The 18,140-nt window shown below is 46.8% G+C and overlaps 1 pseudogene; it reads right to left on the bottom strand.

Moving 5' to 3' along the window:
- Positions 1 to 1,009: 1,009 nt before the first annotated feature.
- Positions 1,010 to 18,140, bottom strand: part of LOC141219391 (dynein axonemal heavy chain 12-like) — a 60,265-nt pseudogene continuing 43,134 nt past the window's right edge.

Below are 18,140 nucleotides of genomic sequence, written 5' to 3'. Positions count from 1 at the left end.
AGCAGCTCCCACAGTACAATGCAAATGTAGCATTCTCAGCGTGTACTGACCAATGCTGTCCACCAGGTGGCATCAGCAGGAAATTACAGGGATGAGACAAGCACTGCATGACAGCCCCGCCCCAATCTGCCCTATACCAGACACGCCCCCTACCAACGCCCCACCCCTGCTGCCATGACAACCGAATTGTTTAATGGCAGAATGAGACCTTATATGAGCAAAGAAGTAGCGGCCGGAGAGCGGGGTCCGCACAGGTGAGCGCCCCCATAACACAGTGTATGTACTGCACGTCAGCTCTATGGCAGACTGTCACCTGTGCTGGATCCAGTACGTGTTACACTTATATCTGTACAGAGACACAGAGGACGCAGCGGGGCCCTGTTGCTATATATTTGTGTGTGTGTATATATACAGTATATATATATGTGTGTGTATATACAGTATATATATATATATATGTGTGTGTCTATATACAATATATATATGTGTGTGTCTATATACAGTATATACTGTATATGTGTGTGTGTATATACAGTATATATATATGTGTGTGTCTATATACAGTATATATGTGTGTGTGTCTATATACAGTATATATATATGTGTGTGTGTGTATATATACACAATATATATATGTGTTGTGTATATATACAATATATATATATATATATGTGTGTGTGTGTGTATATATATATATATATATATATATATATATATATGTGTGTGTATATATACAGTATATATATGTGTGTGTATATACAGTACAGAAAAAAGTTTGGACACACCTTCTCATTTAAAGATTTTTCTGGATTTTCATGACTTTGAAAATTGTACATTCACACTGAAGGCATCAAAACTATGAATTAACACATGTGGAATTATATACTTAACAAAAAAGTGTGAAACAACTGAAAATATGTCTTATATTCTAGGTTCTTCAGAGTAGCCACCTTTTGGTTTGATGACTGCTTTGTGAGCACTACAACCCCCACAATCTACGCTCACTGCCCTGAGGCTACACTCCTCCCGTGGGGAGTTGTACTATTCCCTGCTGCACCCACAACACCAGCCTCAGCGGTATGCTCTGCAGCGGCGGTTCACTCTGACCGCAATCCACGGGTGGCGTAGTCGGACATTGCAAAACATATAGAAGACTGCCACTGGTCTGACCACCCTGAGCAACGGGATCGGGTTGCCACTACTACCCCCCATCACCGCGCAGAAGCCCAGTTCCGAGTGCCCCACGGCCCAGGGGGCGAGTCATATATACTTATCAAATGCTCAGACACAGTTTTCAATTGGGTGTATATGAAAAAAAGGAGGTTCACAGTGGCACCCTTCACTCAATTGTGCCCAAGCTGGCCGTCTAGCTCTGGCCATGGCCCTGGACCGAGAGAGTGCAGAGGCAGCTATATGCTCCTATTACAGGCATACCTGAATATAACAAGGTTCATACGGGTTTTGTGGGTCTGGTTGTATTCATCCAGACATCTCTCCACAACATCGTTGAACTGCTGCACACTTGGTATCTCGGCATACAAACGTTCATCGCCTTCGAGATCAGGATTCATCTAGTCGCCAAACAGCAAGTTTCTAATATCTTCCTCCTCGAGCTGCAAAAAAAACTCCACAATTATATAACCAATTATTATAGAACATCAAATATCATAGCTTGCGCAATTAGAGCAAACATATTTTACACTACATCTTACATTGCATTTCCCAATCCTACCAAGATTCTGCCGGTCCGAAACTAACAGCGTCACAGATGGTTATGAGGCTATGCTAGTTCAAGTTAGGACAGTCGGCCCGGGACCTGCACCAATAACACGACCGACCGTAGAATACGTCCGCTATATAGACGTCTGACTCTAGCCAAGTCAGTATTTCACTACTTACAGGTTTGTTTTCTTGTTTTAGGTTCTCAAAGACAGAATCAAGACTTTCTTTGAAATGATCTTTCACCACATCTTTCAATAGTTTGTATAGCCAGGATCGGTCCTGGTCGTCGACTAAGCGGTCATAAAACACCTGCAGAACTTCATGGACAAAGTCGCACCATGACACGTTTATTTTTCGTTGACTCTTTCTTGATCAGTAAGCATCCCTGCACCACTCGAGAGAAATCCTGCAGATTAAATGTATAATGGAATTTAGCCGGGGTGGGTAATAGGTTCTCCATGGCTTTCTTGTACACCTAGAATTTAGATCTAAAACTATGAGTGAAGTTAAACTTAAGAATTTGTATAAGCAATCAAAATCAGATTGGTTGGGGTCTGAATTCAGGTACCCCCACCAATCAGCTGAACGGACGGTGGATCTGGCGCTGCATTCATGTACTGACAGTGGTTCTAGCGCTGCATTCATGTACTGACGGTGGTTCTGGCGCTGCATTCATGTACTGATGGTGGTTCTGGAACTGCATTAATGTACTGACGGTGGTTCTTTCCGTACATTCATGTACTGACAGTGGTTCTGGCGCTGCATTCATCTACTGACGGTGGTTTTGGCACTGCATTCATGTACTGACGGTGGTCCTGGAGCGGCCTTCATGAACTAATGATGGTTCTGGTGCTGCACTCGTGCTGATGGTGGTTCAGATGTTTTACACATGTAGCAATCCATAAAATGCTTCATAGCTATGTTAAAACTTAAAAATCCTCAAAACGTAGAGAGTTGGAGGGGCTGCAGCACCACAAGAATATTCTTTTTAAAGTGGCACTGTATGGGTCACAGAATCAAATGATATATAAAAAATGTAGTATTTCTCACCTACATGGTGCCGTTAACTATTTGGTTCCCAACAGTAAAAAATTTGGGAGAAAACTCATTGTTTCGTAGATAGAAGGCCACCACGGCGGAGAAGATGCGGACCATGGTCTCATCACTGAAGACGTTTATAGTGCAGATATTAAAATGACGTAAAAATCGAGGTGTAACTGCGTTTCTTCCGCCACCGGGGGGACCCATTGCTGCAGTCAGCAGTACATCAACCAATGAGATTTTGGAGGTGTCCTTTAAGTCATACCTAAAAGGTGAGAAAAGTTATATATATAAGAGTGTGCAAAGCAGTCATCAAACCAAAAGGTGGCTACTTTGAAGAACCTAGAATATAAGACATATTTTCAGTTGTTTCACACTTTTTTGTTAAGTATATAATTCCACATGTGTTAATTCATAGTTTTGATGCCTTCAGTGTGAATGTACAATTTTCATAGTCATGAAAATACAGAAAAATCTTTAAATGAGAAGGGGTGTCCAAACTTTTGGTCTGTACTGTATATATATATACATACATACACACGCTGCATATATACGTATAGTGGAAAATATAAAAGAAAATAACTTACAAATAAAAAACTAATTTTTTTTGCGAATATTACCAATTCCCGTGGTCTAATAACTGCTGCAGGAGCTCGATAGGTGGCTGTGCTCCATATTTTTCTAATGCCGGCATGTTCATATCATCCACAAATATGACGCATTTCTTCCCCATCTGAGGTCGTACACGCCTTTCCGTCTTTTGTCCAGTCTGTCCATGATGATATTCTAGAATAAGATGCAAACTATGTGTCGGAAGATTCAATAGGTTGACCACTACTGCGGTGTCTCATTTTCAGGTAGAAAACATCACATGACCGCTGAAGCCAAATCAGCGACTATTGATTGGCTGCAGAATTGATGTTTCATTCGACCTAGAAGAACTAGTCTTCTAGCTCTCTTTTCTGGCTCAGAAAGAAAGTCACCACTGCAGGCGATCATCTGACACTGGTTGGCTTCATTGACATCTCCTGGTCGAAAAGGAAGTGAAGAGACCGATGGGGACACAGGCGGCAGCGTGGAGAAGCGACAGGGTATTTTTTTTGTTTTAAGACACACATGGGTCCATCAACCCATTTAAATGTATGTCTGACCATCTAATACACAGATCTTCAGGGTCTGCGAGAGAGACCTCTGTTGTTTGTGGGTCTCCTCTGTGGCTCATAGCAGAGGGTCCTAAGTGGCGTATCCCCCCCAATGACATCTATATATCCTAATGAAGCAACCTCTTTAATTTGTCAGAAGGCAGGGTGATAAAAAGAAGACAAACCTGAATCTGATTGGCACTGGTGCGAGCAGAAAAGTTGATGAAGAAGGGAAAGAATTTTTCTTTGTCCAGATTGTTCATCAGTTTGTCTTTGACGTAAATAGATTTCCCTGTCCCCGTCGGTCCCACAAATAAGAGTGGTCTGCGAAAAAAGGAAAGTAGTTTGTAGGACAACCATAAAATCAAACATTTTACAGTGTTGAGAATAAAACTACTAATTTAGGCCCGAATTCATATGTCCGATAAACACCATCCATGTACGGACCAAGATCTCCGGACCCAAACTCGCCAGCCTCATGGATGTCTATGAGGCTGTCAATTTCAGGTCAGGGGTCCCGCGGCCCGTCCGTCCATCGTGATATGTGTTTCCCGTCCTTAAGTAACTAGCAAACTATTTTCATTTATACAAACTGTGTTTGGTACAGACATAAAACAGACAGGTGTGAATGGCGGCCAGTTTTCTGTGTATAGACCAATAGGGTTTCCTAATTCGACTCCACTATCCGAATGGTTTTCCCATACAATAAGTAATTGTGATGGCAAAATGGATAATTGTCAACAAGGTTTCCTAATAAGAGTCATTTTGTTACTCTTACTTGGTGTTTTTGATGCACATATCCATGAGGAAGGTGTATCTGACAGTATCCATAGTTGGCACAATGATATCTTGGATTTTGGTGCTTTTGTCCCACGTGGCTGTGCCTTTAATAAACTCATTCCAGTGAACCCAGCGCCCTCGGCCTTTTAACTTCAAAGAAAAAAAAAGTAGTTACAACTTTGATAAACCATATTCGGACACATTTGATGTAGGGATAAGAGAGCACTGACACATTACATAAGTTTGACATTTAGGTCCTGTTCACACTGCGTTTATGCAGCATGTCTATTACTTTGCCAGAGGATCTGACGGAATCCACTTAGGTCATTGGACTCCATGTCTCCTTCTGAATTCAGTTTTTCGGGGATTCAATCAGAACCTCTGGCAGAGTCATAGATATACGGCATAAACACAGTGTGAACATGTCCTAAGAGACCTAAGATAATAACCCAAAGGCCAAAGTTATAAGTTGCTGAGCATTAGGCTTGATTTCCATGAAGAAATCCCTTTACCTCGTACATGTAGTCATAGACCAGGCCTTTATCGTCCAAAGGACATTCCCATTTCCCCACGGAGGACAGGAAAGGGCTCTGATCGATCTTTCCTGTGACAATTTCTTTGAAAAAAAGCATCAAACTTCACTCGGCTGTCGGTGTCACAACAGCCGCCAATGGACCAAACCAGGGAGAAAGCAAAACTGGCCTAAAAGAGAAGAAAAGGGATACAATATACAGCGGGCGAAATAAGTATTGAACACGTCACCAATTTTCTAAGTAAATATATTTCTAAAGGTACTATTGACATGCAATTCTCAGCAGACGTCAGGAACCTGCCTCTAACAATCGCGGATGACGTGGCCGGGCTTCAAAGGAGACCGTGATTTTTGCTATATGCAGCAATGGTGTAGCATTGCTGTATATAGCACAAGCGATCAGACGATCGCAGCTTTAAGTTCCCTAAGGGGGCTAATAAATACAGAGAAAAGTTACAAAAAATGTTTTAAAAAGTATGAAAAAAAACAAAAAAAAACCCCATAAAACTTGAAATGGGTTTTTTCCCCCAGTAAAAACAGAGAAAATAAGTTTTACAAAAAATACACATATGTGGCATCGCCGCATTCAGAAAAGTCCAATCTATCAAAATATAAAAATAATTAACCCGATCAGTAAACGGCGTAACGAGAAAAAAAATCAAGAACGACAAAATTATGTTTTTCTGGTTGATGCAGTATCACAAAAAATGCTGTAAGAAGCGATAAAAATGTAATATCTATCGCAATATGGTATCAACAAAAACATTGTCTCGTACCACAAAAAATAAGCTCTCAAACAGCTCCATCGACTAAAAAATGAAAACGTCACGGGTCTCGGAAAATGGTGACACAACCCAAAAAAATGTTTTTTCCCAAACCTCTAATTTTTTTTTTCACTACCAATCTAATAAAAAAACTGGACATGTTTGGTATCGGTGTAATCGTACTGAGGAGTGAATCATATTGCTAAGTAATTTTACCACACAATGTACACCGTAAAAACAATTCCCAAAAAATAATGTCAGAATTGTGATATTTTCACAATTTCTCTCCACTTGGAATTATTTCCCCGTTTTCCAGGAGCATAGGAAAGCACTGTCTATACCTGCAGGTGGATCAGCCACACTGTGTATGGGATCGGCAGATCTTCCACTTACCAGGATCCAGATACGAATGTTCTTATTATTCGGATCCTCTCTCACCACGTCAAAAATCAGCATCTCCAATAATGGTGTGAGTGATATTACCACATTGCCATTGCTGGTTGTCACCAGATCCTATGAGGAAAGACATTAGGACACTGAGGGTAAATCTAGACTACAAACTTGCGCAATGCTCCTACAATTGAGAGGACACATGGCGCCCACCTTGCACTGCTTTCGGAGGAATCGAAGGGAAGGTTGGACGAGCCACTTAAAGAGTTCCTCTAGAAGAGCGAGGTGGTCCTTAGTCTTCAGTGCATCGGGAAGGGTGCTGAGCCAGGACCTCACCAGGGGCGCCCAGCCCAGTTGTTGGGGTTCCAGATAAATCATACCGCAGCGGCTAACAGTGGCGGGCTGGAGAGAGAGATATACTAAGTAGGGTTGCCCTAAGACACAAGCCCATCCAGTTATCTAATTATCTCGCTGGGTGGATGAAAAACAGTCTACAAAGTCGTTTCCAAGTGTCCTGACGTTTCCATCATCCATAGATTACATAGACATCCATTTATTTGAGTAGAAGCTATGTAACATTACATTTTCCCTACATTCAGTGCTGGTGTCAGGAACTGGATCCTCACCATTTAAATGATTGTTGTAGTAGCACCAGAATGAAAGGGACTGACAATCCCTTTAATTATAGCGACTAAAGTGAATGTAGAGATGACTGTCAGTAGCGTAACTAGAGTCCGATGGGCCCCCATTGCAACATTTGGACCCCCTGCATGTTGGTCAGATGTATGGGCCCTTGTAGTGTTCTAAATCCTATAAGGATATACGTGTTGCACCTCCTACCCCATTATGTAGTAATATCCCCCATATTGGGCTCCTTCCTGGTATATATGTCCCCTGTTCTGGCCCTATCCTGGTATATATATCCCCCATCCTAGTGTACATGTCCCTTATCCTGGGCCCCACCTTGATATATATATCCCCCATCCTGGTATATATGTCCCTTATCCTGGGCCCCACCTTGATACATATATCCCCCATCCTGGTATATTTTTCCCCCATTCTGGTATATATATCCCCCATCCTAGTATATATATCCCCCATCCTGGTATATATATCCCCCATCCTAGTATATATATTCCCCATCCTGGTATATATATATATCCCCATCCTAGTATATATATCCCCCATCCTGGTATATGTCCCCCATTCTGCCGTTGTACTTTAATGCATAGAAAAAAAATAAATGATTCTGCTCTCTTTTCCTCCGCTCCCCCGCTGTGCGCCATCCTCTTCTGAAGCCAGCATCTGACTTCAGAGTGCAAGCTTCGGGAGCATATGATGTCACTGTCATGCACCCTCAGTCACGTGCACGCCGACATCAGCTGCTGGCTTCTGATTGGCCGGCAGCGTGCATTGTCGTGCACAGACCCAACGGGTCTCTGCGCCTCAATACACTTCGTCTGAATGTGCGTTCGGGGGTGCACATGCAGTTGAAGTTTGCGCTGTCGGCGGGCCCCTCACCTGCACAGGCCCAGTCGCGACCTCTGCAACCGCGATCATTACACCCCTGATGACTGTGTATGTAGGACTTCCAAATCGGTGAATGGAAGAGTTGCTCGTGCTGCCAAACTCTCCTTTCACAGCGGCACAAGATGGGGCCTCATATTCGAGAAAAGTTTGGGTGGGTGCCAGAGGAGAGACCCTCATCTATCAGACAATTATGGCCATTTTGTGGATATGCTTTAAAAGATGAGAATACCTCTAAAAGTCAACCCTATAACTAAATCTGATTAGTTAGCATTAGATCCCCCGATGTACAAGTATATGGGAACTCCTCTCTTATAGGATGAGTGAAAACCTACCGACGCCTGGGAAAGGTCCATTGTGTCAAAAATCAGACTCATCTGAGGTGACATCTGAATGATCTCCCCACTCATCAAGCAACGCTAAAAATAACAGGACATATTTAAAACAATATTAAATGTTGAACAAATGAATAATAACTTAATCCACGGAGTCTGATCAGTAACCTCATAAAGGATCATTGTAAGCTTTAGTGGAGAAAGTACAATCATTATGTGCACAAATTAATATCTGAAAAAAGTGCAAAAATCTAGTAGCTGATTTATAATTGGAAGATGATCCTGCAATGAATATCTTTTAAAGCGTCTCTCTCCACATACAATACATAAGTCCTCTACTAAAGGCTTATTTCCATCTTCATGAATGGATATTGTCGGATAGTGTTAGGAAATACAAACAGTTTTTGCAATTTACTGCTAATTAAAGATATATAAAGATGCCATAAAATCTAATGTTTTCTATTCTCCATCATGGCTGTAGATATACATGGAGGATAACTTTTTGTATCACTTTTTGTTATGCTACATGGTGATGAAAACAGAAAAGGATATAAATAAAAAAAAAAAAGTTTTCACAAAGTAAAATAGAGAGTTACCTTTTTATTATCATCTAGGACGGTGTTCATACTTTCTATCCCTAGCGTATCAATAGGTCCATCAAAGATAACCCATTTTCTTTCCGGGGTCTCAGATAACGCAAACTCCCGGAAAGTATTAGCGACTATCCCATCGGTCCACTGCAAATGAAGAGAGGCATCAATAAAATTGCTCTTCCCATAAAATCCAGTACAATCCCACAATTGAACGGATTATTAAAGGGAATGCCTGGGATTATGATATTGATGATACACATGTATTGACTACACGTGGCCCCTATTGAAGTGAACGTGGCGGCACCGGGAGAGACCGCAAGTAAGTGATTTGCATATACGCGGTCACATGCCAACTAGAAGTGCATGACCTCACTCAAAGCAAGTGTATTGAGTGAGGCCAGACACAGTCTATTCAGAATGTGGCTGGAAGTATGCAAATTTATGCTAATTTCTGGCATAAATAATACAATTTGTTGCTTCCATGTCTGATGGGGAAAATAAAACAGTTTCCAATTTTTGTGCAAACAGGGGGTAAGCAATAATAAAATGATTGCCCGGCAATGTATGGCTGGGGTCTATGTCTCTGAAGGAACCCCTTCTACCATGTCCATAAGCCATAAAAGGGGAGATTTTCCCATTTTCAGCAAAGATATTAGTATTATAAACAATAATTCCAATCATAGACGAACCTCATGTGACACTGGATCAAACTGCCCGAACAGCTGCCCCATGGTGATGGCTTTAGGGTTCACTGTTCGGTAAATCACTTTTTCTTCTTCGCACCCTCGCTCATTCATAAGAGACAGCGTATCAGCGAGGACGTGGAGGACCTTCGTTTTTCCAGAGAACGGCTCTCCAACCAACATAAAACTGCACGGGATAAACAAAACGCAGCATGGTCCATTGTATAAAATGGAAACCGCGAAGAATAAATCCCCCGTCCCATGGACTTCTGTAGTTCCAGCTTACCCGTGTCTGACAATCATCATCTCATACGTCTGGATCATGTCCTCCAGGAAGACCTTCTCGGGCTGGATGTTGTGTCCAGCACAGCTCTCCTGTGCGCATTCAAGGAAATCCTGAGCAAAAGGAAGGTAAAATATTCCATCAGTCTGTTTACAGTGGATCCAATTAGAGGTGGGAGAATACATTTTCAGGACCCAGATCAGTATTCTGTGGCCGCTGGACGGGACCCCTGAGAGCCGCCTCTTAGCTGCCGGCATCCCCGGCTCCTCTTCTGATTATATGGCCTGGTGTACATCATGCTGCAACCATAACATCATGCCAGGCCGGCTAATCTGAAGAAGAGCCGGGGGGCAGGAAGAAATAAGGTGGCTCTCAGGGGTCTCATTCAGTGCCCACTACTGACCTGATGTCACACACAGTGTAGGAAAGACAAAGTGCGACACAAAGGGATGAGGGGAAGGGAGCCCCGACACTAGGGAAAGGGGGAAATGGAGACCTCCTAGGCTGATCTGCAATCACCCTGTCTCCCCTACCGACTCTATATTGGTTCCTCACCAATTGCCGTACAGGAACCTATCCCTGTATTTCCTTAGCGTTTGGCCCTGGATAGGGAAGTGGGGGGGGGTGAGCACTAGTCGATCCCCACTGACAACTAAAGACAGCAAGGGGAGACAGACACGGGGGAAGTAGCTTAGCTTGAGTCGACTTCAGAGAGATGGCACACACATCCTCTTAGCACCAGAGAGGAAGTAAGAACTGTACTTGCTCCAAGCCTTCACAAGGGGTCATGTGAATATCACTGGCACCTCTGTGTAGCAACCAGGAAGTATTTAAACACCCAGGCCTGATTGTCAATTAGAGCAGGAGGGAGGTAGCCGCTGGGTCCTACAGTGAGACCGCTAAGAAGATGTCTGTAATGCCAAACGAAGGGATCTCCTGCAACCAACTGCAGGGCGACTGTCACATCTGACGCACCCATGACACCTGGCCATTGGATCAGTCTCCTGCAAATTGATTCATTCATCTAAAAAAAAATGTCTCCATAATCTACAACTAAACTAGCGATAAATCACTCACAGATGTTTCAACCATTTTTTTTCTACATCAGATCATCTTGCATTGGAGGTATAAGTGAGCCCCCTTACCGCTGGTGCCCCTGTGCAGCTGCCCAGGTTGCACTAATGGGACCGGACGATGAGTGACAAGGTCATGTAACCCAATTCCAAAGCAGTGGATCAGGATCGGGTGATTTCAATGGGATTGGTCTACCATCTACTGTGTATGGGGGCCTCATGACAGATTATGTTGGGGGACATAAAAATCGGCCGGTTGGAATTTAATCACCCGATCCTTACTTTCTGACCGTGAAATTAGCAGCTGCCATAAGATTCTGGCAGCGACTCTGTCATAGAGAAAACAGGAGCGAGCATTCCTGAATATGGGGGAGCCGGGAAAGACGGAAGGAAGGAAGGAAGGGAGACACAGATCCATTACTAGTGGGTTGGTGGAGCCCCACAGGGATAGTTCACCTCAGATTTATAAAAAAGTGACGACCGGCCCCTCCAACTTAAGCTCCTCCTACTCCCATGTTCTCCAGTCCGTACACAAGCTAAGGAAGAGCAGACAACACCAGCAGAACAGTACAACCCATTCTGAAAAATTCAGAAATGTGAAAAAACAGGTTATGCAAATAACAGCAAAAAAACACACAGTCCTAGGTACAACTCACTGGACCTGACAACTGCGATGAGCTGGCGATGCTGGAAAAGAGCCCTAGTGCGCCAACCCCAGACCAGATGACCGCCATCAGGAAAAGGTCGCGCCGCATCTAGAAACAAAAAAATACTTCTGCCATGGGAGGGTGCTGTGTCTCCCTTCCTTCCTTCGCTGAAAAGGATTTTACAGGTAAGTTCTTACCAAAATCCGTCTTTCAGCAGCAGAAGGGAAGGAAGGGAGACACAGATCCATTACTAGTGGGACGTCCCAAAGCAGTCCAAAATTCTAGGGTGGGAAATAGTGGCAGAATCTCCAACACCCCAACAACTTAGGTAAGTGCGCAACTAGCGCCGAATAAAAAATAAAATAAAATAAAGAGGTAACTTAAACCACCGCCGCCTGCAGGACCCTGCGTCCCAAGGCCGCATCGGCGGAAGCACTCACGTCCACTTTATAAAATTTAGTAAAGGTGTGAACGGAGCGCCAGGTAGCCGCCCGGCAGAGCTGCGCTGCCGAGGTCCCCTGACGAAAAGCCTATGACGAACCAACAGCCCTCGTGGAATGAGCTCGAACTTTAACCGGACAAGGCTCGCCCTTGAGCCGGTACGCTTCCAGGATAGCCGAACGTATCCACCGAGCTATAGTGTCCTTGGAAGCACGCTGACCACGTCGACGACCAGCAGGAATCACAAAAAGAGAGTCCAATTTCCGAAAACCTTGCATGATTGTAAGATAGAACTTCAATGCCCGCACCAAATCCAACGAGTGCAAGGCCCACTCCTTTGGACTCTTCGGCTTCAGACAGAGAGAAGGTAACACGATGTCCTGATTGACGTGGAAATGCGACACCACTTTAAGTAAAAAATCTCCACGGGTACGAAGCACCACACGATCCGGAAGAAATTCCAGAAAAGGTGGCGAGCAAGACAGTGCCGCCAACTCCGAAACCCTTCTCAAAGAGGTGACCGCTACCAGGAAGGCCACCTTCCAAGAAAGCAAGTAAAGCGTAGCCGAATCCATACGCTCAAAAGGCTCATGCTGAAGAGCTTCCAGGAATAGATTAAGCCGCCAAGGAGCCACAACCGCCTCCCGAGGCGGAAACTGACGAGCAACCCCATGAAAAAAAGAACGCACGTCCCTACGTGAAGCAATAGCCCTTCGAAAAAGCGCGGATAGTGCAGATACCTGACCTCGTAAGGTACCAACTGCTAGACCCTTGGCCAAACCATATTGCAGAAAAGCCAAGAAGTTGGGGATGGAAAAAACCCTCGGGTTCCTTGACGATCCAGAACACCAAGAATAAAAAGACTCCCAAGTTCTGTGATAAATCCTAGTCGTAGCTGGACCTCTGGCAGAAATAACCTTGGACGAAAAACCACGACGGTTCAAGATCTCGGTCTCAAGTGCCACGTCGTCAAACAAAGTGACTTCAGGTCCGGATGACGAATGGGCTCTTGGATTAACAGGTCCGGGCGAAGAGGCAGTGGAAACGGAGGCGCCGCCAGAAGAGACACCAGCGTCGAACACCACGTCCTCCGTGGCCAATCCGGCGCTACCAAAATTGCTGATACTCTTTCCAGTTTGATCCGCCGAATCACCAAAGGAAGCAAGGATACTGGCGGAAACACATAGATCAGCTCGAACTGGTCCCACGGGGCCACTAGAGCATCTACCGCCACAGCCTCCGGGTCCCTGTACCTGGACATGAATGTCGGAACCCTGGCGTTCAGCCTGGATGCCATCAAATCCACCTGAGGAGTCCCCCACCGGGAGCACAGCAGTGCAAACACTTCCGGATGAAGACTCCATTCTCCGGGATCCACCTGCTCGCGACTGAGGAAGTCCGCCGAGATATTCAGCACACCTGGGATATGAATCGCGGAGATGGCTGGAACCCTGGACTCGGCCCAAACCAGGATCCGAGAGACCTCCATCATGAGTCTGGAACTCCTCGTCCCGCCCTGATGGTTGATATACGCGACAGCCGTCGCATTGTCCGACTGAATCCGGACCGGCAGACCGCTCAAAAGGACCGTCCAATGTCGGAGGCAGAGAAAAATTGCTCTCAACTCCAGAATGTTGATCGGTAGAGACGACTCCTCTGACGACCAGACCCCCTGAACCCAGAGGTCGTTCCAAACCCCCCCCCAGCCAGTCAGGCTGGCATCGGTGGAAATAACCGACCACCTTGGGAGAAGAAAGGATTTCCCCAGGGATAGAGTTTCTGGACGTAACCACCATCCAAGAGACTCTCGCACCCTGCGGGAGATAACGACCGAGCGATCCAGTGAAGTCGGCGATCGATCCCAACTGGTCAGAATAAGATTTTGGAGATCCCGGGAATGAAATTGTGCAAACGGTACGGCTTCCATTGTCGCCACCATCAGACCCAGAAGGCGCATGCATTCCCGAAGGGACATTGCCATCGCCGACCTCATAGCCTGGACATGGTGACGAAGGTTCGTTTGTTTGTCCGGAGGCAGGGACACCACTGCCCGTACTGTGTCGAAATGCATCCCCAAGAACAGGATTGACTGCGTCGGTTTTAATGACGACTTCTTCCAATTGACCAGCCACTCGAAGTCCTCCAGGTGCTGGAGGGAGAGATCGCGAGCAGTCATCGCCTCCTCCGCTGTGGGCGACACAATCAACAGGTCGTCCAGGTTGGGTAGAATCATAACTCCTTGTTTTCGAAGAAGCGCCATGAGTGGCGCCAGAATCTTTGTAAAAACCCTGGGTGCCGAGGCCAACCCGAATGGTAGGGCCACAAACTGGTAATGGGCCTGACCTATGGCGAAACGCAGGAAACGCTGGTGAGCTCTGCCGATAGGGACATGCAAATAGGTGTCGCGGATGTCGATCGACACCAAGAAATCGTACTGCGACAGGGCCGCTACGACAGAGCGGAGAGACTCCATGCGGAATTTCCGGGTCCGGACATGCAGATTCAAATCTTTGAGATCCAGAATGGGGCGAAACTTGTCCTCCTTTTTGGTGACCACAAAAAGGTTGGAGTAAAACCCCCTTCCCCGGTCCTCTGGCGGAACCGGGACCACCACACCCTGCTGCAGAAGAGTGTCTACCTCCCGCAGCAGTGCTGCAGCCAGCTTGGGCTCGGACGGGGTGCGTGACTGACAAAACCTGTCAGGGGGACGAGAGTGAAACTCTATGAAATAGCCTGCCAACATAACTCGCGTCACCCAGGCATCTGAAATGTGGGACGCCCAAATCGACCCGAATTGTAGCAGACGACCTCCCACCCGAGAGCCCTTAAGCGGAATCCTGGCGTCAGTCCGCCTTAGCGGGCTTCTTGTCAACCTCCCGTTTGTCCTGACGGAAATGTTGCTTCCAGGAAATACGGGATTTCTGGGTGGACTTCTTACCGGAAGCCGAGGGACGACCCGATCCCCAAGAAGGCTGACCGAACCGCCCCCTGGTCCGAAAGGACCGACGACCACCACTGGCACTTGACCTGCCAGACGTGGAAGCCGCCGCCTTCCGCTGAGGCAAGGCAGCATCCTTAGCCTTGGCCTTAGCAATCAGCTCCGTGAGGTCCGAACCAAAAAGATGACCGCCTTTGTACGCTAGACTAAGCAAACCTTGTTTGGATACTGCGTCTCCAGTCCACTGTTTATGCCACAGTGCTCTCCTGACTGTGACGGCCGAAGATTGAGACCTGGACAGAATGGAAGTAGTATCCAGTACTGCGTCCCTGCCATAATGTGTCGCCTCTTCCAACAGCTGGAAAAGCCTTTCCACTTCCGACAGCGGAGTTCCATCCTGCCATGCCGTCCGCAGCTGGTCCAACCACCGCAGAGAAGCCTCACCGGCCCACATGGCCCCCAAGACTGCACGGAATCCATGACCCGCGGCCTCGTAGATGGACTTCGCCGCTAACTCCGTTCTTCTGTCCAGAGGCTCCTGAAGACTGGCCTTCCCTTTAACAGGAAGCAAGGAAGATTTGCTAAGCTGAGACAGAGGAAGGTCCACTTCAGGGGAGGGAACCCAATTAGCGATCGTCTCTGTGGCGCAGGGATACAAGGCATAAAAAAAACGCATCCCCTGGAAGCATTTATCCGGACACTGGCGTTCTTTCTCCACTGCCTCGTTAAGTTCATCATGCGCCGGTAATGTTGAACGAGCCCAACGCGACTCCTGATACAGCCGGGCCGACTTGCCAGGCTTTGTCAGCTCTTCAGACAGCTGTAACGCTTCCCGCATGGCTTCAATAAGAGCATCCACGCGGCCCGAAAGCGAAGCAGGACGACTGTGCCGATCCTCATCCTCAGAATCAGAGATTTCACCAACCGAGCTTGTTGGTGAATCTGGAGCCTCCGATGCACCGCACGGAGGAGACAGCGCCACCCTGTGGCGCTTCTTGCCTCGTGGTGTCGGTTGCGACTTAGCTGACACCCAATGACCCAGGAGGTTAGAAAGACTGTCAATGGAGCGGGTGAGAGCCTCCACTTTAACATCACTAAGGGTCGAACTTGACGCCGTCGAAGACCTGGGTGTATCAGAAATGCGAGACCGATCCTGAAACGGATCGGGAGAGAGGTCCGCGCCCCCTGGTCCCTGATCCGTCATGCCTCCCACATCAGATGCCAGCATGTTAGAATGAGTATGGTAACCTAGGGTGTGCGAAAATAGCTAACACAGCCTGCTTCCACAAAAAAAAAATTCCCCCTTTTTTTTTTTTTTTTTTTACTTTTAAGGCACTGAAGGGTTAAAACTCTCCTCTAGAGAGAGTTACCCCAGCCCTGCAGAGCAAAAGTTAACCTAACAAACTGGGGAGAAGCGCCCTCTGAAACAGAAGTGTGCACCCCCAGAAAGAGTTAACAGCCCTGTTGAGCAGACCCCTTCAGAAGGGGTTAATGCTGCTGACACGCTAAATACCTCACTGCCTTAAGAGGTCAGAGAAGTGAGAGTGTCCAGAAAAGCGGTAGCGGCAAATAGCACCTTGCCTGCCTTAGCAGGTCAGCCAAGGTGCTCTGCAATGGAAAGAACAAAAAGGGAGCCTCTGCCTACAGGCAGAAACGACTCACCAGTGCCGCGGTGACTGCTCCTTCTGAGCTGTGAGGGCGGTGAACGGGGAGCAGAGAGCCGGAGGTGCACGTGGAGGGAAGCCGGAAGGAGGGAGAGGGGCGGAGAGCTCAGCGCGCGCTAAGCCAGGAGCTTCCTGTCAGAACTACAATGACAGGAAGCCGAACGACGCGAAGCCCGGCCCCCCGAGCTCACTCACAGAGCCCGCGCTCAGAGAGAAAGCGTGCGCTCTCCTGAAGGCTTCCTGCCTAAAAGTGACGGCAGGAAGCCAAGATAATAAAGCCACGCCCCCCGTTCCAACGGAGCCGTGCTCCTCCGTCCCTGCTCCCCAGCCCCCAGGGTCAGAGAATGCAGCGGTGATCCTCATACACCGTCTGCAAATACAGAAAAGCAGAAAATCACCACATGAAATAACGGCGGCGGCCGCACTCATACACAGAGCACTTACCCCGCTGTGCGCCACAGGGACCCCCAGGGATGTGTGGCGCTGTGGCCCTTGCTCCCCCCATGGCGGAGCGCGCAGGGACCCCACAGGCGGTGTGCGTCTCCGCCAGGAAGCGCCCTATGTACCCCGGGGCCGGCAGGTTACTGCGGGGACCTCCTTAAGGGGTACGCAGGTCTGCCAGGGGAGGGCAGGGGTCCCGGCAGCGCCGAGACCCCCTGAGACCTCTAGACCACGGGGGGTCCAGGTCTCCTTTGGTAAAAATAAAAAATCTTCTGAGGAGCTGCAAAGGCAGCGACTATCCTCTGCGACCTCAAATTTCAGACTGGAGAACATGGGAGTAGGAGGAGCTTAAGTTGGAGGGGCCGGTCGTCACTTTTTATAAATCTGAGGTGATCTATCCCTGTGGGGCTCCGCCAACCCACTAGTAATGGATCTGTGTCTCCCTTCCTTCCCTTCTGCTGCTGAAAGATAACGGTCATCGAAATGATAGCTGGCCAGCTATATAGGAGCTATCAGTTGCCATTAATATGCAATTTTATTACCTGGTGTAAATGCCGCTGTTCTCCTGAATCCGGTGCGGTTTTTCTTTTGCTCCTGCACCTCTCCATTCCTGAGATATAGCCTCTTTATAGAAATCTAGTTCATAAATTTTAATAGCCAAGTGGGCGTGGTCATCAAGTCCTCTCTGTGGGAGTCTTCAGGAAGGCCTTGCCCAGTTGGCTTAAAGGGCTAGAGGAGAGTGACAGATGTCAGGAACGGAGAGGGGCAGGAAGAAAAGGAAAACAATGCCGGAGTCAGGAGAACAGCGGCATTTACATATTTATGGCGAGGGACAAGTCCTCTTTAAGTCTTGGAAAACCCCTTTAAGACACTATTATATTTTAATACCTTATAGTCGGCTTCTGGAAGTTGAATGCCAGGGAACAGGTCACTGGTAATCCCATTGAACAGAGGAATATCATGAGACAAAAATTTGGGTTTGTTTACATCCTTAATTGACGGCAAGAGCTAAATAGAATGAAAAAGGATTAAATGATAAAATAATTCATATACAATATGACATGAAACAATATTAAAAGTGAGGAACCCCATTACAAAGGAGCAGTCAGCTCTTGTGGTATGTCTGTATTAGTAAAGAATAGTA

This window comes from Phyllobates terribilis, unplaced genomic scaffold (assembly GCF_046119375.1).
Source record: "Phyllobates terribilis strain yellow unplaced genomic scaffold, ASM4611937v1 Scaffold_267__1_contigs__length_2608826, whole genome shotgun sequence".
In the NCBI taxonomy this organism is placed as follows: Eukaryota; Metazoa; Chordata; class Amphibia; order Anura; family Dendrobatidae; genus Phyllobates; species Phyllobates terribilis.
This window is presented reverse-complemented; position numbering and strand designations above follow the sequence as displayed.